At 41.8% G+C, this 27,605-nt stretch overlaps 1 protein-coding gene across 2 annotated transcripts in view; it reads left to right on the top strand.

Moving 5' to 3' along the window:
- The first annotated feature begins 9,474 nt into the window (after positions 1 to 9,474).
- lrrc4b (leucine rich repeat containing 4B) overlaps positions 9,475 to 27,605 on the top strand; it is a 175,030-nt gene continuing 156,899 nt past the window's right edge. Inside the window, exon 1 of one of the 2 annotated variants that reach the window (XM_003222710.4) lies at positions 9,475 to 9,901. The gene's annotated coding sequence lies outside the window, so the exon portion shown is untranslated. The remainder of the gene's footprint in view (positions 9,902 to 27,605) is intronic. The other variant, XM_008113569.3, reaches the window with a different exon arrangement.

Raw genomic sequence — 27,605 nt, 5'->3', positions numbered from 1 at the left:
CTTCATCTTGGTGGTTTACTTCAATTTTGGTGCAATTTGCATACACAGCTGGCTCCTTGTATCCTTGGACTCTGCATTTACGGATTCTAACATCCATGAATTGATATATATATTTTATATACCTTGGCAAAATCAAGATATGCTTTGGAGATATATATATATATATATATATATATATATATATATATATATATATCTCCAAAGCATATCTTGATTTTGCCAAGGTATATAAAATACACTATTTTACTATGGTACAGTTTATAATAGGACCTGAGCATCCAGGGCTTTTAGTATACAGATGATTCGGGCATAAAATTTCAGCGGATACCAAGAGCCCGCTGTAATATGGTTTCACAAAGATTTTAACATATTTTACCCTTCCATAACATTGAGGATCAGGAACTTGCCTCTCTTCGTAATAACAAATCAAATCAATGGAATAGTAGTTTCAGGAAAAAAACTACATTTCTTACATTTTATGATACAAGACTATACAGAACCTCATGTGCATTTGTTTGTTTGGCAAATTTATAGTTAATTTTCAATCATTGTTCTCAGTATACATTGCAGTGTGAATTAAATAAATGGCCACTAAAATTACAGCAGTAATAATTATGTGCTGTATTGATTAAAATCAGACTAGAATTGGAAAGTCCTACTTTGAAATCCCTATTCAAACATGAAATTCACCTAGGGGATGTAGGTTACCTTGATAATTCAGCCTAATATATCTCACAGGTTTCCTGCAAGGATAAAAAGAGCAGTTAGATCATATGCATTGGTTTGGGCTTTTTGGTAGAAAGGCAGATTAAAAATGTAAAAAACAAGCAACTAAACACAAATACAGTAGAGTCTCACTTATCCAACATAAACGGGCTGGCAGAATGTTGGATAAGCGAATATGTTGGATAATAAGGAGGCATTAAGGAAAAGCCTATTAAACATCAAATTAGGTTATGATTTTACAAATTAAGCACCAAAACATCATGTTATATAATAATTTATAATAAATTTGACAGAAAAAGTAGTTCCATGCTCAGTAATGCTATGTAGTAATTACTGTATTTACGAATTTACGAATTTAACACCAAAATATCATGATGTATTGAAAACATTGACTACAAAAATGCATTGGATAATCCAGAACGTTGGATAAGCGAGTGTTGGATAAGTGAGACTCTACTGTATATGAAATCAAGTAACTTGCATAATATCCATGGTGGGCATCCTACTAGTGAATTATTACAATTTACTGTCACCAACCTTTTGGTCATTGTAGAGGCTCAAATTCTTAACTGACCAATTAAAATTCCCACAAATTCACCTTTTAAATGACACTGTCCCTCAATCATGTTGGAAAACAGGAGGAATCAATGGAGATGCTTCCATTTACTGATGGCCTTCCATATCAAATTCTATATCCATGGACTTAACCATACAAGGCTTGAAAATATCTAAATCCAAAAAGGAACTTGGGTTTTGCAATTTTATATAATTTTATATAATTTTACTATATTATTGTTTATAATAGGAATCGAACATCCACAGTTGTGGGACTGCAGTGGCTACCAAGGGCCCGCTGCATTTTCTTATAGCTAGATATACTACATGGATGTCATCTGCAGGGATTTCCAGCAGACATCCAGATGTCTGTTGCAGCATACATGGCTACAGAGAAACAGTTTGAACACTCTCCACTCTTTCTCCACTCTCCTATGATATGGAAATGGTTGTGTCAGGCAGGAAGACTGCATTGTTAAAAGGTGGCTAGCATCAAAAGACAGCTATGAAAATGGCGGTACATTCCAATATGGTGTCCCAGCCTATAGGTTTGTTATAAACATGCCACTCGATAAAACTTTTAAGAGGGCTAAAGAACTGTCTCAAAGAACTTGGTAATCAGTACCAGAGCTTGGGTTATCAACATCAAAAAGGACTGTTCTTTACTGGTCACAGTACTGCAGTTTTAGTCTTGGGAAGTATTGGTCTTATATGGAATCTCCTCTAGTTAGATAGAAATGTGTATTGTTTCTCTTACTTCAAAATGTGGTAAGCCAGCCTTTCTTTATGGGAGTGGAGCCTGGGGGGAAATGACTTCTGTTCATGTTCTGAACAGACCCTTGAAGTTCTGCTCCAAAGTCGTCCTCTGATGGCACCATACTGATTCACCATTTGAGGATAGAAACTTAAGAAATCTGTGTTTATGCAAATCAGTCTGGTCACAGCACAGACGCAGTGGGATGCCACCATCAAAATGTGTCATTTCTAAAGCATCTTGTCTACTGTCAACCAGCCTCCTTTAACCCAGTTCCATCCAGATATGTTGGACTATAATTCCCAGTGTATAGGGACAAAGAACAAGTCCTTTCTGAGAGATTTATATAAAATAAAATCTAAAACAAAAGGAAAACTTTAACCAAATATTCACCTGTTACATCTTTAAAGGTTAATTAAATTGTATTTACTAGCCTCTCTTTTCAGGGAGACCTGAAAGGCAGATGAAGTAAAAGTTCCCTTTTTTAGAAGCCACATTAGTTTTTCCTCAGAAAGGCTTTTCCTTCTATGTAGCGATCATTGTTGAGGCTTAACATGGATTCCAAACTAATTTAGCCAGGATTGAGGTTATATTGATAATGGTGGGGTTTTAAAATATCTTTCCAGATTACCCCCCCCCCCCCCCCCGCTTTCCATTCACACTATTGATTACATTGGCTAACTTGCAAACTTCTGTTTTAAGAAGAAAGTTTTGATGTGGGAGGTAACAATGCATATTTTAGATAGAAGATGAGCCATGTCACATGTGGCATTTTCAGATTTCGATTTCACACTTCACTTACCACACTTTCCTGGGTTTTAAAGTAGGCAAATTAATGTAAAAGAGCAAGGAGATAGGGTCACATCAGATGGACTCAGAGGCCAGCATAAAACAGAGATGCTTCAGTGGCTTCTAGTATAATTGGTTCCAGTAACGTGTGTCCCATGCAGCTATATAGCTAAGACACCAAGGTAAGGCCTTTGCTCTGCCATCCATTGAGGAAGGCATGCACAAATTCTAGACTGGCCAAGAAGGAGAAAAAGAGGTACCACTTAGAATAATGAAAGGTCTTCATACAGGTATAAGTCAGATCTGACTTTGACCCAGTCTATTCATTCAGCAGAACATGATGGCAGCAAGGTGGAAGATAGCTGAATGGGACTGTATCATTTCTTCTGACAATATATGAGTGACACCATTCCAATGCTGCTGGTGTTATAAATATTAGTCGAGATTCTACATCATGGTCTATGCTTAACCATTTTACAAAACCATAAATATGTTGCAGAAATTCAACAGCATCCTGATAGGGAATTGTGAAGATGTACATTCAGGCAAGAGTGTTCCAACGTACATCAAGCACTTACAATACATTTTGGGTGCTCCTGATGAGTATCAGGCATTTCCATTGTACATTGGGTACTTCTGATGTGCACTCTTGTTAGATTCTGGCATTTCCTAGTCATTGTCCAAGTGTATATTGAAAGTGCTATGATGCCTACTAGTGCCCACTGCACATTGGGACTATAGTGCATCAATCACCCCTCTGGCTACCATTTCTCAACGGATGCCTATACAATTGAATCTCCACATTTGCTGATTTAACTATTGCAGCTTTGAATATTCATAATTTTATTTATTTGGTGCCTCTAGTGTAGCCCTGTGCTCTACTTTCTCTAGTCGTGCTGATGAACCTAGAGATTCCTAGAGAGAACACCTTTCTAGGAATCTCTGAGTCCTACAGGGTGCTTTTATGGTCCACTTTTACTTGAGGTTGACCATAGAGTCATGCTAAAGGAGCTAAAATATCCAGGTAAAAAAAAAATTTAAATCACAGTTTTCATTTTCACTGGGATCCTATGCCCCTAACCCTAGTGAATGGTGAAGGCTGACTTTACATTGCAACATCCCAACAGTCTCTAGGTCAATAGGACATTATCAATGTCTCATACACAAAACCCAAGGGAGTGAAACTGGATGTCCAATTCCTTGTTTTTTCATAACAGTCCTTTGCAGTAAGTCTGAGAAAGAGACTGGTCAGCCAGTATGTTTTATGGCTCATTGGAAACTTGAACCTTGCTCCTCCACGTCTGAGTCCAGCACCCAAAAAAACTGCACTACACTGGCTTTCATTTTGTTGAGTCTCTTGGCTTATTTCCCAGCTAGGTTTCCCCAAAGATCTGGAAAATACCGTAAATGCATTCATTCACAGCCCACTACCCATGACTACATCTTTCAACACCTTTTAGCAAGGAGAGAAGCATTTTATTTTCCTGAGGAGAAAGCTGCCTTGAACTTTATTGCCTTCCTCCACAATGTAACAGAACACGTACCTCAATCACATAACAGCCTTCAAGATGCACAATTTCTGGAAAATGGAATGGTATCAAAATATGTGTATAGCTTTCATGGGAAAGCAGGGTTCAAATTTTGAGAGACTTGAAAATATTTTCAGCATTGAATTGGTGGGCAATATTGGAAAGCCCCAGGCTGCTTGATTTCTGACCCATTTCAGTTTGGCCTTATTTTTTCAACATGTATGTGGGATCAGGTGCTCTCACATCACACTCTGTGTGGGTTCTAGTTTTACAGCTGCCATGTGGAGGAGATTATATTGAGAACCGACAGAGAAGGTGTGCCTCCACCCCCAAATCAAGGTTTGGTGTCATTATCACTGAAAAACTGAAAGGTCAAGGAAAGACCCCGATGAATAGAACAGGATCCTGAAATTAGAGCTTTTCACCTGTGGGTAGAACACAGCCTAGTCATTTTTTCCTGGGGCTGTCACAGTCCATTGAGCACAAAACTGTGACCATGAACAGCTCCAGAGCAGCAGAAACAAGGTGGTAAATCGGAGTGGTCTGAACATTGATAAGAAACAATATTATTGTAATTATAATTCCCACAACCATCTTCCATACTGCTTATGAGTACTCCAGAGGATGAACTGTTTAGCCTGCAGAAGAGAAAGCTGAGAGGAACATAATAGCCATGTATAAATATGTGAAAGAATGTCATAAGGAAGAGGGAGCAGGCTTGTTTTCTGCTACCCTGGAAACTAGGACTCGGAGCAATGGGTTCCAATTACAGGAAATGAGATTCTAATTGAACAATGTGAAGAATTTCCATACTGTAAGAGTTGTTGAACTGTGGAACTCACTGCCTCAGAGTGTGGTTGAAGCTCTTCTTTTGAGGCTTTTAAACAGAGGCTGGATAGCCATCTGTCAGGGGTACTTTGTGCTTTTCTTGCATGTCAGGTGGTTGTACTGGATGGCCTATGTAGTCAATTCTAATTCTTATGATTCCACTGTTGTCAAAAATGTGTAGAAAATATCAGATAGCCTGTCCTTAATTCTGAACATGAAAGAGAGCGTTTAATGGAAAGAAACAGATTTTTTATTTAAACAGACCCATCTTAGCCTTATAATTCAGGTCTTTGGCCAATGTACTAGCCGTTTAGCTTTTGATGAAATGGTTTTTGAGTGACTGGTAAGAGATCACACAACAGCCATTTTCTGATGGCGCTCTTGAACCATCTTCAACGTTTGGAATAGGACCTTTGAGACCAAGGACTGGATACTCTTGATTTACACAAAATCCAATGTCCTCTGTATGTGTTAGTTCACAATGTCTATTCTTGCTGGATTCTTCTGGGTGATTAGGGTAGCCACATGTCTTTTTATGTGGAACAGTTATATTTTTGAAGTTTTCCTTCATTTTATAAATTGTCCAAAGCAAGTTTGATTGTATACTAAAGACCTATAAGATGAGTACACAGACCTTGATGCTGCCCATCCATATGATTTGTATTATAAGGTTTGGAGTTTACCAACTTGGAAAGTTCTTCTAAAGTTCAGACTAAAATAAGAATAGCTCCACTACTCACTGACATAGAAGGCACCAGTTTCCATTGCTGTCCAGTTCTGGTCTCCCTTTGTGTCCCATTGGACACTAGTATTTATCACTCACTGTAGGTATGGTCAGCCCCATTCTTCTCATTACTTTTTCTTGCTCCATTAAGTCCTCCTTGTTCTCCTTCAATGTTCCCCAAGTTGACTTGTTATCCTCATGCTTCTGCTCTTTGGGACAGAAGCACCAATGTTTCCCCTACTTCTGTTTATCAGTGCCTTCTTCTCAGTTCAGAAAAATACCTTTGGTCAACAGGGTTGCCCTCCCCTGAAATACACAGGAGTATCAAGATGGCAAAATTTGAATGCCACCACTTTACTTTGAGGCTCTTTTAGATACAGCTACCAGACGAGCATTTTGTGGGCACAGTGGCAGGTAGCCGCTGGTACAGCAGTTCACGCAGGTACTGTGCCACTTATCTTATTTATAGATAAAACTGCACAACTGCAGTGGGAATGTGAACCATTGGGAATGTGACTTGTCATTTCAGCATCCTCAATGTGATGTCATGTCAGGTGTGATTTCCATCTTACCACTACTGTGTCACTGTATAGAATACAGTATTGAGATCAAGGTAATTCATAGTCCCACTCTATTTTGCTTTGGTCAAACCCGATCTGGAATATTGTATCCAGCTCTGGGCATCACAATTCAAGATTGATATTGACATACTGGAATGTGCCCAGAGAAGGGTGACTAAAATGATCAAAGGTCAGAAGTCAAGTCCTATTAAAAACAGCTGAAGGGGCTGGGTATGTTTAGCTTGGAGAAAAGAAGGCTAAGAGGGAACATGATAGTCATGTTTAAATATCTGAAAGGATATCACATTGAAGAGAGGGAAAACTTGTTTTCTGCTGTTCTAGAGACCAAAGGATTCGAATTATAGGGAAAAAAATATTCCACCTAAAAATTAGAAAAACCTGATTGTAAGAGCTGTTTAGCAGTGAATGTGCTGCGGTAGAGCATAGTGGAGTCATCACTGAGGTTTTAAAGAAGAGGCTGGATAGCCATCTGTTGGGGTGCTTTGATTGTGTTTTCCTGCATGGCAGAGAGTTGGACTGGATGGCCTTTGTGGTTTTATTTTGCTCTATGGTTCTATTATTCTGTCAAAGAAAGTCATCTTGGTATCCGTAAAAAGACTGAAAAGTCTTGCAGCAATTTAAAAACTCAACAGTCCGAACCTATATCTATCTGCTACTGCAGACTTATTCCCAGGTAAGTTAGAATTGTAGCCCTGACTAATTTATTGTGACATGAACTCCAGCTAACTTTCCCAGAAGAAGAAACCTGTATACTTTTTTGTTCCTTCAGAACTTTCCAGAGAACTTTCAGTAATAAACAAAACAAAAGACATCAGATATTCTATCTTCACTGCAGAAAGGATTTTCATCAGACTATTTTATATTTGTGTCAATCACCCTCATATATTTTTTAAAAATAATAACTACTTCCTTCTCCATTTCCAGACTTCCCTTTCCTTATAACCTTGTTTTCTTTGAAGGAAATCCTGATTTTATTTGAGGATAATATTTCTCAATTTTTCAATGTGTAGGAGGACTATGGTTCCTATCATAATCAGTCACAGTAACCAATGGCCACATCCATTTGGTGTGATGGCCAGTATAGTCCAACACATTTGCAGGATACAGTACAGGGACATGTCCTATAGGGAAACTTTAATAAAAGCAGAAGAAGCTTTCTTTTCCTACTTCCAAGGAAATTAAGAACTAGATGGGTGTAGGACACACTGCCTTTGATGAAATTACAGTCAAACAAAAGAGGTCTAGTGGTTTGAGTATTGGACTACGATTCTGAAGACCAAGGTTCAAATCCCCACGCAGTAATGGAAATAAATTCTGAACATCGCCCTAGTTGGAATTCTAAATAAGCCTATTTGGACTTTGGACTAAGCCTCTGGAGACCAGAGTATAAAGTATTAAGCCATGGAAACCCACAGTATGACCTTGGGTGAGTCACACACTCTCAGCCCCAGAAGAAGGCAAAGGCAAATCTCCTTTGAACAAAAACTTGCCAACAAACCCCCTCAACATTGATTTACCTTATGATCTCTATAAAGACAGAATTCCAAATAAGGCCGTTAGTTTGAGCGTTTGACTATAACTGTGGAGACTATGGTTTGAATTCCCTCATAGATATGGAAGAACATAGGGTGACCTTGGGTGGGTCATATCTTTTCAGCCTCAGAAAAAGGTCAAAGCAAACCTCCTCTGAACACATATGTTGGAAGAATACAATAAGTGGAAAGAGAAGGTATTTTCCAATTTCAATACTTGGAGGAGTGAGACTGCAATATGTATGAGGTGGAGGAGGAGAAGAAAAGTGATTTGTCTAAGGCCGTGGTTCCCAACTTGTGGTCCGTGGACCAGCAGTGGTCTCCAAGAATTAAAATATGGTCTGCAGCCTCACCATTACTACACCGTTGTTGGGAGGGGAGAGGCTGACTATCCCTGAAAGGCAGACAACAAGTCTCCTGACTGCTGCTTCTCCTCCTCCCTTCCCCTGAGTGGAGCCTGGAAGCAGGGGTGCCTTGGTGTCTTTGTTTTTAGGCCTGTTTCTGGGGTTATTTGGGATGCTCAAAGAAAATTGTATTGGATAGACCACATCAGCTCTAATTATTAAATGTGGTTTTCTGTGGGCGAGTAGATGGCACATGTTTTGTATCAGAAACTAGAGGTGATGTGGTCTATCCAATGCAATTTTCTGAATCAGCACTCCAAATAACCAAACCGAATCTAAAGTTGACCAAAAACCGATTTGAAACCCTTTTGGTACTAATGTCGGAGAGTGGCCCCTGGTCAAGGTGGTCCCTGGTCAAGGTGATCCCTGGTCAAAGTGATCCCTGGTCAAAGTGATCCCTGGTCAAGGTGGTCCCTGGTCAAAGTTTTCCCTGGTCAAAGGTCCCTGGTCACAGTGGTTCCTGGTCAAAGTGGTCCCTGGTTAAAAAAAGGTTGGGAACCACTGGCCTAAAGGAAGAGTGTGCATTCTGTACCCCTCTACACTAACCCTTTTGCACAGTTCTAAACCGGTATTGAAGAAAGTGGTTTCGCGGTGCAGATGATTACACTGGATATCCTGGATGGGGGCTCCACAAACCACAGATCACTAATGCACAACCAGGGCTTCCTTTCAGACGCTTTTTGCGGGAGTTTGTTGTCTGGCCGCCGCAGTCGGGCGCTTGCTCGGAACCGCATTAAACGACCAGTGTAGACGAGCGCAGTGCCCTTCGGGAGGGCAAGTGCGTGCCCACTGCCCCTTCCTTTGCCCCCTTCCCCGCAAATCGCCAGAGAAGAGCTTGCCTCTCCCTCTCAGCACCAGCGTTGCCTTCTCCTCCTTTTTCCCCCATCATCGAGGCTCCTTGTGGAGGACCACGAAACTGTGTGCCTTCCCACTTCGCCCTATTCGCCACCATTTCTCTCTTCCAAGCCCAGTTTTTCCTTCTCTCTCTGCCTCCCCCCCCTCTTCCTCCCTCCCTCCCTCCTTTCCCTAAACCGCCCACTATTAGTATTCCGCTCGCGTCCCCGCTGCTCGCAGGAGCGCTTTTGCTGCAGCGCTCTCGGCGCCGTTGGTTGGCTGGCTCTTTGGCTGGCTGGCTGGCTAGTGCTGGGGTCGCCTTCTTCATCCTCCTCCTCCTCTTCTCCATCCTTTGCCAGCCGCCGGCTCGTGTGGGAGCCAAGAAGACCGACCCAGGAGGAGGAGAAGGGCTGGGCGGCAGGGCCGAGGAGGTGGTCTCCTCTTCCTCCTCCTCCTCTCCTTCTCCACGATTTCTTCCTCTTCTTCTTCCTCATCCCCACGCTCCTCCTCCTCTCCGCCAAAAGCCTGGATGAAGCCCCAGCGTTGAAGGAGGCAGGAGAGAGAGAGAGACAGAGAAATCAAAGGGGAAAGAGGGGGACCAACAAGGAAAGAGGGGATGCTGCCCCCACGACGACCCCCGTTTGGGTGAGTGTGCGGACAAAACGGGGAGGGAAGGAAAGAAGCATGGCTCCTATTTTTGCTGGGGGGACGGGGGTGGTGGTGGTCCAATTATGGAGAAAGCGCAGAATGATAGAATATAGATCTAGAAGGGAGAAGCTTGATCAAGGAATGGCGGAGAAGCGGGGAGGGGGGAGGAACAGCCAGAGATGGGGGTTGCTATGGAAACGGCACCTTCCCCCCCCTCCCTCCCCTGGAAGATGCTATCCCACCGCCATGGGCCTGGAGGTATCCCTGGCTGTCGCACAGAGCCGGTCTTCTAGATGGGACCCCATTTGGATCTAAACGCCTCCCTCTTTAGATTCCTCCTTGGCGTGCGTTCAATTACTACAAACTGCTCTCCATCAATAGCTCGCCCCCCCTCCCAATTCTCTTTCCCAGCTTGCTCCCATAGCAACCCACTTTGCTTTCCCACCGAGCTGCTTATTACTGCCTTTGCCTATTACTCAGGTTTAATGCCACACCCCCATTAAGGGAAGAGGAGGAGGAGGAGGGGGTTCCTATGTTGAAACCCAGAGCCTTCTCTTATCAAGGCCCTCCAAGAAAAGCATCTCTCTCATCCCTCCCCGCACCTTTAAATTGATGACACAAAGCCTTTCCCTGGTTACCTCTCCACTATTTTTCTATTCTGAGATTTTAAAAAACCTCATCCATTCTCCTTTCCAGGGAGGTACAACCTTCAACCATAAAGCACTGTGGGTTACTGTGTTTTCCAAGCTATATGGACATGTTCCAGAAGCATTCTTTCCTGATGTTTCACCCACATCTGTGGCAGGCAACCTCAGAGGTTGTGAGGTATATTGGAAACTAATCAAGTGAGGTTTATATATCTGTGGAACGTCCAAGGTGGGAGAAAGAACTCTTGTCTGTTTGAGTCAAGTGTGAACGTTGCAGTTGGCCACGTTGATTAGCATTGAATGGCCTTGCAGCTTCAAAGCCTGGCTACTTCCTGCCAGGGGGAATCCTTTGTTGGGAGGTGTTAGCTGGCCTTGATCGTTTCATGTCTGGAATTCCCCTGTTTTCTGAGTGTTGTTTTTTATTTACTGTCACCATGTCAGACTACACAGAGAAGCCACTGAAATTCACAAGCATGTGGACAATTTTGACAGAAAGGAGGAAGCCATGAAAATGAACAAAACCTGGCTACCAATATTAAAAAAAACTCTAAAACCAGGACAGTAAATCAAGAGCAACACTCTGAAAACAGGGGAATTCCAGACAGGAAACATTCAAGGCCAACTAACACCTCCCAACAAAGGCTTCTCCAGGCATGAAGCAGCCAGGCTTTGAAACTGCAAGGCTTTTCAGTGCTAATCAAGGTGATGAATTGCAACATTCACACTTGCCTCCAACAGACAAGAGTTCTTTCTCCCACCCTGGACCTTCCACAGATCTATAAACCTCACTTGATCAGTTGCCAATATACCTCACAGTCTCTGAGGATGCCTGTCAAAGATGTGGGCGAAACGTCAGGAGGGAATGCGTCTGGAACATGGCCATTCAGCCGCGAAAACTCATAGCAACCCAGTAATTATGGCTATGAAATCCTTCGAAAACACAAAAAGCCCTGAGTTTGGGTTAGCTACCTATCCTCTGTTGCCCCTCTCCCCTCAATAAAATCTTATTCACTAAGGTGAATTGTTGATAAGATCCTTCGCTTAGAATACAATGTCCTTTTTCTTTACCAACAAGTGACTAGGTCCCTAATGAAACCATTCTACTTATGCCCCTGAGGTCTAAGGCCCTCAGCTTTGTCCAGATGGGTTGGCTTTTAACGCTCATCATCCCCAGTCCACTGTGCAGTCAGGACAATAGGGGCTGCAGTCCAACATGTTGAAAGGCCTCTCCTGGTCACAGATGAATGCGATCTCTTTATTGACAAATTGTTTGAGTTGCTGGCCTGGTTTTCCCATTCAGAACTCGCAAGGCCTCCCAGACCCAATTCCCATCCTCTTTTTTATACCTGTGTTTATTAGTGTGGGCTTTTTGACCTCCAGCTTGCCCTTGCCCCGTTAGCCCCTTTGCCATTTCTAGCAATTCTGTCCTACTTGTGTTTAACTTATAAGTCCCCAAAACTCCCCTCTGAACTATGGACCCTACTGACATACCCTGATACCTAGCACACTTTAGAAATAGGTTTTTTTCCGAAAAGCAGCTAGTTTAAGTGTGAACCTTTAATTGAAATTCTACTTTTTTGCATACTGCGATCATATAGCATGGTAATTCTATAGGATTCAATGCATTAATGTATTTATTTAGTAGTTACATTTATATCTCAGCTTATGGATATGGTGTATATGGCTACCCTCCCCACCACTATCCTAACAACAACCCTATGAGATGGGCCAGTCTAAAAGAGCAAGCGAGAGACTGACTCAAAGCCATCTAATGAGTTTCAAGGCTCAAGGACTGCAACTTGGATCTCTGCAAGTCCTGCAGTCCAGCAGTCAGCCATTACATTGCTCTGCCCTGGTTATGCTTTATTGAATTTTAATTGATCCTTGAGTCCATTGCTCATCATGGGACAAAATCCACTTCCTTCCTGATTCATTATTCCCTCTACCATCATACTTCTGTATCCCACAAAAAAAATTCACTCCAATCATTTAATCATTCCTAGATTTGGTCCTTTGTTGGTGTCATAAGTACCACTCAATGCAACCTAATTCTCCCAAACAGCAGATGAAGAAATCAAGCTGGATTTGGACTGCACCACTTCAAATGGCAGATGGTGGCCAAGTGACTGAGGGATCCTTTCACTCATTCTTGATGAGAGCTGGTGGCTCACATGGCAATGGGGCAGTGAAACTGCTCTGGGTTTTGGTCTGAACTTTAAAGAGCCTTTCATAATATGGAGCTTATTTTGAGAATAGATTTTGCTTGCATCACTGAAACTGAAGTCATTTTAAAAATGTATGCAGGGGTATTCCACCATATGTAATACTAGAAGTCAAAAGGAGAAGAAAACATTCCACTTTGAGATGCTATTGTGTTACACATGGGGAGTTTAGAAGAATATCTCACAATATAGTTAATATTAGTTGTTTGTAAGACTAAGTTTATATCCAGAAGAGTCTGTGAACAGGTTTTTTTGATGATGGCTATTTTAGAAAGATTGATTATTATGTGTAGGGTGGTGGAGGAACATGAGCAATTGGAAAGGTCACATTTATGCAAGAAAAAAAGAGTAGGGAAAAGCCTTCAGAGGCCATTGTAGGGTAAAAATACCTTGGGTATTGAGATGTTGTTAGACTCTTGGCTATATTCAATCCAGCCAGCATGGCTAGTGTGTCCAGAATGGTGGAAACAACTTCCTCAGAGCCATAGGTCCCTTGTCCTTGTTTTATAATAAATAGAAAAAAAACTGGAGAATTATGGTTTGGGAAAAGGATACAGATTCAGAATCTCTAATTCTGAAATCCAAAATCTGAAACTCTCCACATGGGTGGCTGAGATTGGAACCCTTTGCTTTCGATGGTTCCGTGTACATACACTTCGTTTCAGGCGTAAAATGTTTACACATATTGTATAATATTATTTACAAGCTGTGTGTACTGGGTGTATATGAAACCTTAATGAATTTGGTGTTTAGACTTGGATCCCATTTCCAAGATTGTTATGTACAATATGTAAATATCAACATTCCTTTAAAAAAATCCAAAACATTTCTGGTCCCAAGCACAACAAGGGGCACTCAACCTGAATAAGATAATTTAAGGGACTGCTCTATCTTCGGAAAAATTATGTTTTTCTTGGAGAGACCTTCAAGTCTAATTTAATCCTGTATATCCACTGTACATCATTGAAGGCTTTTCCATTCATGAGGCATAAAAGCATGGCCTAAGACTCAAGCACTGGAAAGTTGATAGATAAACCTGATTATTATATTTGGGCCACAGTCATACATTCAGAGATGCTACTTAAAAATGATTCAGGGGATGCTAGTTGAAAATGATGGCATGAGGAGGAGGAGTAAGTCCTAGATCATAGTCTGACACTTTGTGTGGTAGACAACTTGCATAAGCTAAATAGCTTTGAGTCTGTACAGTGCCTGGGTGAGAGACTCCTTCAGAACCCAATAGTTACTGCCTTTAGTACCATGATAGGTTAAATATAAGTGTACCAAATAGGTACACATAAGGGTAGGGCAGAGATTGAGGTATATTATCTCATAGAGGTGTGTAGAAATTTGGAGGCAAATTGCCTCTTAGATTGGGAAGACTTTAAGTGTCAGGAGACAACTATTTTGTGGTGGTAGAAATGAATCACATTGCATACTTTCTGCTTAAACGTTTGAATTGGCTGAAAGGATTGAACCCACTATTGTACTGATAGGAGTTCTTTGGAGGTTTCAGAACTTTTTGTGTCTATTTTTGGGAGAAAAGGGAGAGAGTTATGATGAAATAAAGCAGCAACAATTTTTCCCTCTGCAGAAGATCCTGTCAATAATAGGAAGCTCTGAGAGAGGAAAGGAGGGATGGATTCATTTCATTGTGTACTTGTAGGGTGGACTATGGAGGATGCACTTGATCACAAGGCCCACACTGCGGACAATGGCAATTAGTATCTCTCTGTGTTTGTGTGTATGAGTGAGAGAGACAAGAAAGAAAGAGAATTTGAGTGTGAGTGGCATGCACATGAAGTGTGCACATGCAATCTTGCTGAAAGAATAGGAAAAGAGCTTGAGACAAGTGACTTCTTCATTTTGGATCATTCATTGTGAAGAGCAGCATGCCGGGAAGGAGCAGACACTTGGGGACATAACACGAAGCTTTGGGGATTAATTTGTAGTGGGAATAGCTGGTTTGTTAAGAGCGAATTTGTACGATGAGCTTAGGCCTGTATTGTATGTACAGCTGGAGCACATCCTTTCTTTTTGGTATTCTCATTTTAAAAAGCACACTTCAGGAAAGTGTGTGTGTAAATAGAACACACACACACCTTTCAGAAAGGACTTTTAAAAAGTATATAATTGAACAAGGCTACAGCTGCCAGAAAAGGTAGCCAAGAGGATGTGCTAGAAACAGTTACCATGGTAATGGGAACCAGAAGAATGGGGATGTAAAGGAAACGAGTGAGAACCCCTTTTAGTTTCTCTCCCTTTTTGCCACACCCCTTCCCCCAATATTTTGGGCTCAATATATAAAACAAGTTTAACTGCTATCCATGGAGAGACTGCGGGGAAGAGGGTGGTGGAGGGACTGGGATGCTCTTTCCTTTATTGCTGATGTACAAGGTGTCTGGCCCACTATGTGTATGTGTGAATGGTGCAGATTTGGAAGAGCAGGTTCCATATAAGATTCAAGGAATAAGTATGATCTTCTCAAAGACATGTGACGTTTGGGTGGGTTGTGTCCACGTGAAAAAATGCAGTTGTGCAAACTATACCTGCTGAAAGTCCTTATTGCACATATTCATTAATGCTACAAGAGCACTGTCTTCTTGTTCATTTGACCACTTTATTGGAGTGGTAGCTATGCAGGAATGTAAGCAGCAACTGGTGGCTTGTATGTTGGGGTTTTCAACCAGGCTTTAAAGGAGCTATCAACTGTACTGAACCCTATCATCAAAGCAGGTCAAACACCATGGATATCCCCTTAAAGTTGAGACAAAGATATAGAGTCCCTGGCCCCTTCCACGCAGCTGAATAAAATCCCACATTATCTTCTTTGAACTGGAATATATGGCAGTGTGGACTCAAATAACCCAGTTCAGAGCAGATATTGAGGGATTTTCTGCCTTGATATTCTGAGTTATATGGCTGTATGGAAGGGCCCCCTGTCCCACTGATATGGCTAATGGGATTGATAAGAGTGCTTTCATGGCCAAGTCTACTGCTACTACTACTACTACTACTACTACTACTAATTATTATTATTATTATTATTATTATTATTATTATTATTATTATTATATTATTATTATTATTATTATTATTATTATTATTATTATTTCTTATTTGCCTGTCCTCAAGGGTTGAGATGGGGTACAACATAGTTAAAATACATAGATATATAGACATAGATAAAAGCATGAAACCATTAAAACACATATATCAATAGGACTTAGACATAATATTAAAACACATTAAAATAATCTTACCAATAAAATGCCACTTTAAAATTCATAGTTTCAAATTGACTGAGTAGGCCTGCAGGAAGAGCTGGATCTTTAATTTTGTTTTACATTCTGACACTCAGCTCTCAAGAGTTCCTAGCAGAAGACTTTCCTATCAACTGCTACCAGATACACTTCTTTAAAAACTAGAAATGCCAGGGAGTGAGTGTGTGTTTTACCACTGTCTGTGTTTGCTCTACCACGAAATGAAAGATCTTGAAATACAACTTTTTCAACCTATTGCCTGCCAATGATCATTGCCCGTTTGCAGCCAGCATGATTGGCGTTGTATTCTGACCAAGATGGAGAAGGCAAAGGTGAAGATCATGTGTCCCTTTGCACTTCCTTTGATTGCAATCCTCAGTGGTCTTAGAGAATTGTAATGATTATTGCTATTCACCATCTTGAGGTTTGTGTATTTTCTATTCCCAAGATAAGGACTGGGATTTCCTAGGTCATTGTCTTGTCACCAGCCTTAGAGGATGAGACAGGGAGAACTTCTGTTAGTGGAAGTTAGATGAACTTCTTCATCAAGGAAGGTGTTTTTAAGACAAAGAAGAAAATGTCCTATCACTGAAACCATCTTCCACTTTTTTTAATGTGTCGGAAGCAACTTGTGCAAGTCGCTTCTTGTGTGAGAAAACTGGCTGTCTACAGAGACGTTGCCAAGGGGATGCCCAGATGTGTTTCCATCCTGCTGGGAGGCTTCTCTCATGTCCCCGCAAGCTAGAGTCAACAGACGAGAGCTCACCCCATCTCCTTGATTTGAACCAGCAAACTTCAGGTCAGCGACCCAACCTTCAGGTCAGCAGTTCAGCCGGAACAAGGGTTTAACCCATTGCACCACCACGGTTTTCACTGAAATCTTAACATTATTATCACAAGATATTTTTCTGCTTGAGGCAAAGAAAAAAAAATTGTCCCCCACCAAATTCAAACTCCCTTTAGTGCTGATGCTAGGAAGGGGGTTCTCTGTTGCAGTTAAATATGAGGTTAACTCATAGCATGCAAGGAAAGTTTTGTGACACAAAACTCTCTCCTTTAACACCTTACTACTGCCTCAAAGTGTCTGTTATCCAAGGTAGCTGCATCACTGTGCCTAATGGTAGAGCTGGCCCTAAGCCACAGAGTAAGAAGTCCAGATGCCAAAAAAGAAGAAGACAGCCAGACAGTGACATCTTTTGTTTTGCTTGGCCACTGCAGAACTGGCTCTTAAGACTTTAAATTTTTTCTATGTCTTCTGGTCATCTTGCATTAATAGCAGGATTGTCAAGTAAGAAATTATACATTGCAGTCTCTAATTAATTAGTTTCAAAAATCACATGCAGAATTACACAGCCAAGTGCGGAAGTGCTTATAGGCTGACTTTCCAGCAAGATCACTACCCCAGTTCTAGTAGAGCAAGAGTAGGGCCTGTAATTTGGAAGAGATCTCTATCTTAGAGCTTGGGAAAATTACTTTTTAATATAGCACCTAACATAATCCTCTCCAAAATGGGATTTTGTGAGCTGTGATTCAAGAAAGCACATTTTTCGTGCTTTTCTGGACCTTGCTTCTTTAAAAGGTTACTCTAATTTTCCATAGCCTGGAATTCTCCAGATATGTTCCAGTGTAACCTCCATGATCCCCAGGATGTGCAGCCAATGGTCATACTTGCTGAGATGCTGGGAATTATAGTCCAACATATATGTAGAACTCATTTTAGGACAGACTGGTTGACTTAAAAATTAGTTAACTTTCTAAATGACCATGAGAAGGTACTTGGTTGTGCAGTAAATCTTTGGCAACACTTGGTTATGGATAACACAGGAAACCTCTTTTCCCAGTGATGGAGAGTATCCCACCATGTCCCTACAAGACAGCTAGGAAAAGTTACCATTGGAACGACAGCTCCCAGAATCTCCCTACCAGACTCCTTAGTGGCCTTGCTGGGTGAAGGATTCTGGCAGTTGTAGTCCAAAAAAGGTAAAATCTCCAAATTCTTTGCTAGAATTTCCACAATTCTTTCAGGTGGAATAGAACTCTGGGCCTGCGCCGGGCTGTGGTGCAGGCTGTTGAGCAGCTGTAATAAATCACTCTGACCATGAGGTCATGAGTTCGAGGCCAGCCCGTGGCGGGGTGAGCACCCGTCAATTAAAAAAATAAAAAATAGCCCCTGCTCGTTGCTGATCTAGCAACCCAAAAGATAGTGACATTTATCAAGTAGGAAATAAGGTACCACTTACAAAAGTGGGGAGGCAAGTTTAACTAATTTATGACCTGGAATGAGGAAGTGCCGTCAGAGTGGATGATGAAGCAGCTGCTCCCCCCTGTGGCCAGAATCGAACATCCCCTCAGGAGAAGGTTAAATTGCCTCCGTGTCTATCTGTCTCGGTCTCTGTTTGATGTGTTTATGGGCATTGAATGTTTGCCCTATGTGTGTATAATGTGATCCGCCCTGAGTCCCCTTCGGGATGAGAAGGGCGGAATATAAATACTGTAAATAAATAAATAAAAAACTCAATGAGACAAGTTGAGATCTGGAGAAATTGTCTTCAGGTGAATAGCAGCAATGGCACAAAAGCTATGTACAGTCTGGTCCTACTTGTATTCGCTTCAATTCAATTTCCAGTGTTTTGCCTGGCAATGATTCCTAAGGAAGCCTGGGTAAGATTGTGGCCCCCAGGTAGCCCTCTAAAGATGTGTGTGTGTGTGTTTTACAAATCTCATATCTTCTACCAATACTTTCATCCCTCCACATTTACAGTTTTGAGTTTTGTGGATTTAATTATTTGTGGATTTGATTAAAATATTCTTTTGGGAACCCCTAGCTCCTCCAGTGTGTGTCTACACCTCTCTAGAAATCTCTAGATCTTCAAATGCAATTCCATTGTCATTTTCCAGCAGATGTTGACCATGCAACCAGGCTGCAAGATATAGAAATTCCTAGAAAGATGTATTTTCAGATTAAAATAGCAATTTATTTATTCATGGTTTTTTTTGTTTTTGTTTTCATGTGAGTCTTATACTCCTAACCGCAGAGACTGTGGAGGGCTGACTGTACTTTGCCTTCAAATATGGATCTTCCACATGTTTCTCTAATTCTCACAATGATCCTGTAAAATAGGCTAATATCATTCCGTCTGTTACTAGTTTTCAGATGGGAGTGCTGTTGCCTATGTTGCCGAAATGACATCACTCACACGCAAGAGAGAAGTATCAGTTGGTTGGGGGGGATATTTGCAAAAGTACCAAAAGAAGCCTAGGTGGGCAAATGGAAAAATCATGGTTCTAGCACAAGGCCTGCTGCCTGACTCTTGCTAATTGGGATGTGAGGACTCAGAAAACTGGGGGAATGGAATGGAAAAGCTGGAACTGTGAACAAGGACCACTCCACACTGTAACCTTTTGTTGTGATCATTTAAATATCCCGGATGAAGTTGGTGGAGAGCTGAAATTGTGACTTCTATGGGGGTGGTATGCGAACAGAGGACTTCCCAGTAGCTCAGAACAGTTTCACACCACTCCATTAGCTAAGTACTTATATAAATGCATAGGCACGCACTCTGTAGGTGGTTTTAGGGAGATAGCCAGTCTTTTATGGGAAGAGGGCAGTCCAATAGAGAGGGAGATAAAAGTGAAGTGTAGTGGTTTACAGACTGGACTCGGAGTAGGGAAGATTTGGATTCAACCATGATGTTGCTCTGAAAATAAAATGTGGTGGGCATGCTTTGTATTCTATCCTGAACTCTTGGGAAGAAGGGTAATATCAGGTGTACTATAAGTATTTATTTTGACATCTTTAATGGTACATTTACACTATAGAAGTAATGCAGTTTGACACCACTAAAACTGGCATGGCTCAATGCTTTGGAATCCTAGGATTTGTAGTTTGATGAGGTACTAGAACTTCTTGGCAAAACTACAGTTAAGTGGATCTGTAATCAGAGGCGTCCACAGGTATTTTGCCTTAGTAGGCAAAATAATTTTGGCGCCCCCCCCCTCCGTGGCTGCGCGACGCGGGAGGTGTGGCTAGACCTGGCCCCACCTCCATGCCGCACGCCCTGGCCCCGCCTCCACACCGCGCGCCCTGGCCCCGCCTCCCATGCTGCACGGGAGGCGGGGCCAGGGTGGGGAGGCCCAGCCAGCCTGCATGGGCCTTCTCCTTTGGACCTGGATGGGCCTTCCCGCCATAGTGGGAAGGCCCAGGCCTGAAGGAGAAGGAGGTGGGGGGTGGCGCCATCCTCCTGGGGGCTCGACAGCACCCTGGGACCATGGCGCCACAGGCAAATGCCTCCCTCCCCGGGCAGTTGGACCGCCTCTGTCTGTAATTTGCTAAGTGAACGAATCCAAAGGGTGCTCACGAATGCTTCCTCTTCATCCTGTAAAGAAGTGACAAGTGGGTTTCGTCCTGGGTCCAGTTCTGATCAACATCTTTATTAATGACTTAGATGAAGGGTTAGAAGGCATGACCATCCAGTTTGCAGACGACACCAAACTGGGAGGGATAGCTAATACTCTAGAAGACAGGAGCAGAATCCAAAACAATCTTAACAGATTGGAGAGATGGGTTCAACTTCAAAAGAGATAGATGCAAGAAAAAATGAAATGCAAAGATACAGAATGCGGGACGCCTGGCTTGACTGCAATAGGTGTGAAAAAGATCTTGGAGTCCTCATGGACAACAAGTTAAACACGAGTCGACAATCCGATGTGGCAGCAAAAAAAGCCAATAGGATTTTGGCCTGCATAAATAGTAGTATAGTGTCTAGATCCAGGGAAGTCATGCTACCTCTCTATTCTGCCTTGGTCAGACCACACCTGGAATACTGTGTCCAATTCTGGGCACTGAAATTTAAGGGAGATGTTGATAAGCTGGAATGTGTCCAGAGGAGGGTGACTAAAATGATCTAGGGACTGGAGAACAAGCTCTATGAGGAGTGGCTTAAAAAGCTGGGCATTTTTAGCCTATAGAAGAGAAGGCTAAGAGGAGACATGATGATCATGTATAAATATGTGAGAGGAAGTCATAGGGAGGAGGGAGCAATCTTGTTTTCTGTTGCCCTGGAGACTGAGATGCGGAACAGTGCCTTCAAACTACAGGAAAGGAGATTCCACCTGAAAATTAGGAAGAACTTCCTCACTGTGAGAGCTGTTTGGCAGTGGAACTCTCTGCCCCTCCATCTTTGGAGGCTTTTAAGCAAAGGCGGGATGGTCATCTGTTGGGGTGCTTTGAATGCAATTTTCCTGCTTCTTGGCAAGGGGTTGGACTGGATAGCCCATGAGGTCTCTTCCAACTCTATGATTCTATGATTCTATTATTCTCTTTGGCAGAGAAGGCTTGTAAATTGCAATTTCCAGGATTCCATATCATTGTGCCATGGAAGTTAAAGCGGTTTCAAACTGCCTTAATTCTATAGTAAAGAGACATCTTAAGTCAAGGGCAGGTTTCGGGCCCAAAATTAAGGATTCTTACAGCAGATAATGCTTTAGGGTATTGATTAACTGGGCATTAAACTTATTTTTATGTGACCTCAGCAGACAGGAAGCTATGGTTTAGTTGAGGAAGGACACTGAAGGGCTGAGGTTTGTGGCTTTCATTAATCCTCCTTGTATCTTCTCTATAATTTATTCACTCGCCGGGTGTTTTGGATTGTGTGTCTGGAAATTTTGGGCTGGTATTTATGATTTACTGCTGGAGGATTTTTTGTCTTGATTCTCCCTGAATTCACCTCTGCATTGCAAACATCATCTATGGTTAATGTGCTGTTACTTTACAATCAAAGCTTGAGAACTATTTTTTCTCTTTCCTGAGTATGATGATGGTTTAATAACTGGGGGAAATGAGAATGGAACTAGTGAATTGCTGAACCTATGAATAAGATGAGACTTAAAATAGAAACAACATTGCCTAACCCTGACACATATTTGTTGCGAGAATATCCACCTCATTTGATCTTCTGTTCCCCCAAAGAAACTTTTCTCATCCAGCTTCTCTTGCTGCTTTGGACATCCCATCAGCTTCAGGCAGCATGACTAATAGTCTAAATCAGGGGTTCTCAAACATTTTCAGCTGCTGAGCCTTTTTTGAAACAAAAGTTTCTCGTGGAGGCATAATAAATGTTTATATATTATATATAATGCATATATATCAAGCATAGGCAGACCTTTTGACCAATATAACCTTAATAGTATTTCAGTGAAAGACCCCAGGGGCCATCCAGTCCAAGCCCCTTTTGCCATTCAGGAAAAGCACAATCAAAGCATTCTCAACATACGGCCATCCAGCCTTTGTAATAATAATAATAATAATAATAATAATAATAATAATAATAATAATAATAATAATGGCAGCATAAACACAAAGGGCCATCACAGGGCTCCTCAGTATGCTTCGCAGAGCCCCAAGGGCTCCCCAGAGGACACTTTGAGAACCGCTGGTCTAAATGATGGGAGTTGTTATCCTGAACACATGGATGATAAAAAATAGGCAGTATTCCTTCCTCTTATTTGTGGTAGCTCCTCTCCAAGGAGAAACTCAGCCCCACTGCTGGCAGTGTTAACATATGCCTCCTGCCCAGCATTTGGAAGAAACAGTAAGGAAAAGGGCTAGTTTGTTCCAGATTCATAGAAGTTACCGGATTGCAACTTGCAGAATTTATGACCATTGGTTATGTTGGCTGGAGATGCTGCATATGTCCAACCACACCTGGGAATTTAGACTGACAACCACTAGAACTAGTGAAACGAATGGCAGAAAGAAAAGATAGCTGAAGGAGCTGGTAAGAAGAGTTAGATTAAATTAAAACACAGGAAGTGGGATGGCAGTGAAAGTGAAAAAACAGGCTGCTTTACACATTACACAACAACCATGAGCTGTGATTTCACTTTGACTCCCAAGGCGACATCACCAAAAATATAAGGATCTCCTATTTAAGGGGTGGTTATTTAAATTTCGCAGCCAGAGAAGTATAAACTCCAGGATTCCACAGGACAGAGCCAAAGTAATTAAAGTCTCATAACTCTATTATCCTGCAGTGCAGAAAGTCCCCAAACAGCCATATCTATTTGTCATAAAGCAAAGCTGAGCAACCTGTGGCTGTGGGTGGAGCTGGACTACATTAGCTATTTGTCTTAACAAGCATGGCTATCGGAAGTTGCTGTTCGACAAAATCTGGAAAACCACAAATTGCCCACCTCTATTTTAAAGAAGGGCACATCAGCTAGCTGTTTCTGTTTCAGGGTGATGTTTTAAATCAAGGTTCGATATCATGCTGCCCTCCGATAGATAAATAAATGTTGTTTGATTGCATGACCCAGCAGCCTTACTAGTAAGGAATGGAGGAAGCTGCAATACATGTGGAGGATCACATTATTCTGACTCCTTTGGAAGGGTGAAACAAAAAATAATTAAATTAAAATTGAGTTCATTTCACAATTATATTTTGTTCAATATGCACACAAATATGCTTTTTCTTTCACACACATACAAGCATATGTGCTTGCACACACCATTTAACTGCAAGTGCTGAAACACTTCATTCTGCAAGAGGGACTCATTTGCTTGGCTTACCTCTTGTCCCAGGTACTTGATTGGAATAGTTATTTTTGCAAACTGTAATTCTCGCTATCCCTCAGCCACTTTTACATAAATAATAGGCTTAAGAGGGCCATAGTTTGATGTAATGATGTTTGCTTAAATTTTTGTATTGCCAATCTAATCATTGTGTCAAAGAACAAGTGAACACATTGCTTAACGGTGAATAAAGAACATTACGTCAGTGCTACTCAAAGTAGTGATCGTGAGTTGCTGGTCTGCAATGCGTTCCCAAGAAAGAAATGGTTGTAGTAAATAGACACAAATATGGTTCTGGTCCTTGGCCCACTGGAACAAGAATCCTGCTGGTCTCACATATCCTGTAATTTAGGGCCCTTCCACACAGCCATATAACCCAGAATATCAAGACAGAAAATCCCACAATATCTGCTTTGAACTGGGTTATCTGAGGCCACGCTGCCATATATTCCAGTTCAAAGCAGATAATGTGGGATTTTATTCAGCTGTGTGGAAGGGGCCTCAGAAACATTACATTACATCCCTTCCTTTCTAGGGGTTTTTTGTCCACAGGAATGGCTGATGGTATTAGGATATGTTGAGTCTTAAGACCCTATCACCCTGAATATCGGCAGATAATCCACAATATCTGCTTTGAACTGGGTTATCTGAGTCCACACTGCCATATAATCCAGTCCAATGTGAGATTTACATAGCTGTGTGGAAGGGGCCTTAGTCCAAAAGGGAACTATCTGAGATGTGGAGGATGAGTTCCCAAAATAGATTCAGTACCTTGGATAGCTTCTCTAAATTTGGACTAAAATCTAGATTAGATTCACTATTCTACTCATATTAGAATCACCAGCCTCAGCTGCTTGCTGACTTACAATTTTACTTCTGAATGTCAGTAGATAAATTGAAAGATGGATGTGGGAGATGGGCAGAGTTGTTGACCCGTAACAGTTTGGCCTCAAGAAAATTCCTTGGTTGCCTTTTTGTATAGCAGGCGCAACAGTTGTCTGGGACAGGGTGGAAAGGAGGCGAGTTTTGCCCTGGGTGACTATTCTGATTGTTTGAAAGGATGGGATAGGCATGGCATGGTGGTCATGACAAGAAAGGCACATGTTTTACACTTCATTGGTAGGCAATGCAGATGAAAAGAACAGCCAGGCAGATTCCTAGAATCTTTGGGGAAATGAAACAATGATGGAGTAAGATGAATGCTGCCAACTTCATCCCCTCAGTCTCTAAGATGCTACAATATCCCTTTGCATGCAGGGATGAATAGTTTAAGAAGGACAAAAATGGACTTAGGAGATGACTCAAAAGACTTCTTTCCCCACAAACTAACCTCTAGGCACATTTCTGATGCAGCCTCGGTCCCTGCATTTTTACTCAAAAATAATCCTCACTAAGATATATTGGCCTTTTCCCAGATCATGGGGCAATAGTCCTGTAAGGCAGATTGATAGGAATAGAGAGGGAAGGCGTTGGAGGTGGGGGTGGGGGGAGGGAATCAGTTCCTTTCCTATTTTGAAAAGCTTCTGTATCTTGCAGCCTCAAGGCAATTCTTATTCTTTTCCACCACAACCAGCCTCATCCCTTTAGTTTATTGTTTACAAGAAACTGGGCTTATGGGGATGGGATAGCAGAGTGGAGGATCATTGTAGGCCTTTGCCTGGAGGAGTGGAGCAAAGAGAATTGAAACAGAGAGTAAAAGCTGAAAGGAAAGCCGGGATTCCTATCAGGATCTGAGCAAGTTTTGTGGGGATGCAGTATTGCAGTCGTTAACCCCTTGGCTCTTTAAAAATCAATGCTTGCTCATGATTAAGTGTCAGAAGCAACAACTAAGGAGAAAATATATTTGTATGGTAGAAGCCAAATAACCTTAAGCTGTTTCTTTCTATATATCCCATAAGCTTAGATGTGATATAGTAAGGGTTGCCCTCAGCAAGTTTCTCCTTTCCCTTGAATGTCTGATTATATAGCATTGTTGTATTCTCCTGTTTGTTCTTTTCATTGCCTTTCTTCTGAATTTTGTTTCAAAATAAAATCACACGCAAAAATGAAAACAGAATCATAGAGTTGGAAGAGACCTCATGGGCCATCCAGTCCAACCCCCTGCCAAGAAGCAGGAAAATTGCATTCAAAGCACCCCCGACAGATGGCCATCCAGCCTGTTTAAAAGCCTCCAAAGAAGGAGCATCCACCACACTCCAGGGCAGAGAGTTCCACTTCTGAACATGAACGGCTCTCACAGTGAGGAAGTTCTTCCTAAGTTCAGATGGAATCTCCTTTCCTGTAGTTTGAAGCCATTGTTCCGCGTCCTAGTCTCCAGGGCAGCAGAAAACAAGTTTACTCCCTCCTCCCTATGACTTCCCCTCACATATTTATACATGGCCATCATGTTTCCTCTCAGCCTTCTCTTCTGCAGGCTAAACATGCCCAGCTCTTTAAGCCGCTCCTCATAGGGTTTGTTCTCCAGACCCTTGATCATTTTAGTCACTCTCCTTTGGACACATTCCAGCTCGTCAACAGCTCTCTTAAACTACGATGCCCAGAACTGGACACAGTATTCCAGGTGTGGTCTGACCAAGGCAGAATAGAGGGGTAGCACAACTTCTCTGGATCTAGAGCAGTGGTTCTCAACCTGGGGTCCCCAGATGTTTTGGTCTTCAATTCCCAGAAATCCTAACAGCTGGTAAACTGGCTGGGATTTCCGGGAGTTGTAGGCCAAAAAATTCTGGGGACCCCAGGTTGAGAACCACTGATCTAGATACTATACTCCTATCTGTGCAGGCCAAAATCCCATTGACTTTATTTGCCATCGCCTCACATTGTTGGCTCATGTTTAACTCGTTGTCCACAAGGACTCCAAGATCTTTTTCACATGTACTTCTGTCGATCCAGGCATCTCCCATTCTGTGTCTTTGCATTTCAAAACCCAGCATTTTCCCCACATTAATTTTAGCTGGTCATTCCTGTTCTAGTTTTGTCTTAAATCCATATGGCAAGAGGGGACATGCCAAAATGCACTTCTTCTTTCCTTAAAGCATTAAGATGGGGGATGTTTTGCTTTCTATTTGTTTTGGCATAGAAATCCCATTGCCTCTCCTGCTACTGCCCATGGAAAGAGATTGCAATTGTCCTCCCCTGCTATAGCTTCATCCTTATCAGCGTCAGGTATTAATTATACAATGCATCTTCACATGGACGCTCCATTTCATACGTAATCATTTGAAAACCTATCTTCCAAGAATCAGTTTAATCTTTCTTTTTCAAAGAGCTGTGAACTGGCCATGATCACTTCATCTTGTAGCATGAATTCTTTATCTCTGAGGTGAAGAGAATGTAGATTGGGATCTCTTAGAAAGTCTCAAGGTGGTTTAAAGGAGTTCTGTAAGTGTGGTTCACAATAGGGGTTTTTTTGTGCTGTTTCCTTCTTGACCTCAGCATTCTCCATTTATAAAACAGGAGTACTTCTCACTTGATTTTCATTTGGTTTTCAATGCATAGCTGCGAGCTGATTATCTGAGTCCACACTGCCATACAATCAAGTTCAATGTGGATTTTATACAGATATAGATATAGACTCACATTTTCCGTTCATCTCGTATGTGGCTCATCTGATACAGGAAATAACTGTCCCAGCCCTACAGTATTTGCATCTAATTCTGCCCAGTCAGATCCAGTTTTTCCTATGTCCATATGGTTGGTAGCCCTCAGAGTTTTAGGTGGCAAATAAGGATAATTTTTCAAGTACCAAGTTTGTCTATCCCTGCCGTAGGTCAGTTATGTCACTTCTATGACAAAGTACTTCCTTTTGCCAGCCGTGAAACAACTGCCAGTCAATAGGAGAGTGGGTGGCCAATTTCTTTCTATGCTCCTGCAGTTTGTGTTGCTAGTGTAGAATCTAGATCTGCTTGCCATGAACCTGCCATGATTTGGGCCAAGACAGAGAGCTGCCGGCTACAACGTGGGATGGTTATGTGATACAGATCAACAAGCCTTGTTTACTAT

This window comes from Anolis carolinensis, chromosome 6 (assembly GCF_035594765.1).
Source record: "Anolis carolinensis isolate JA03-04 chromosome 6, rAnoCar3.1.pri, whole genome shotgun sequence".
Lineage (NCBI taxonomy): Eukaryota > Metazoa > Chordata > Lepidosauria > Squamata > Dactyloidae > Anolis > Anolis carolinensis.
Note: the sequence above shows the minus strand (reverse complement) of the source record. Positions and strands in the feature narration are given on the sequence as shown.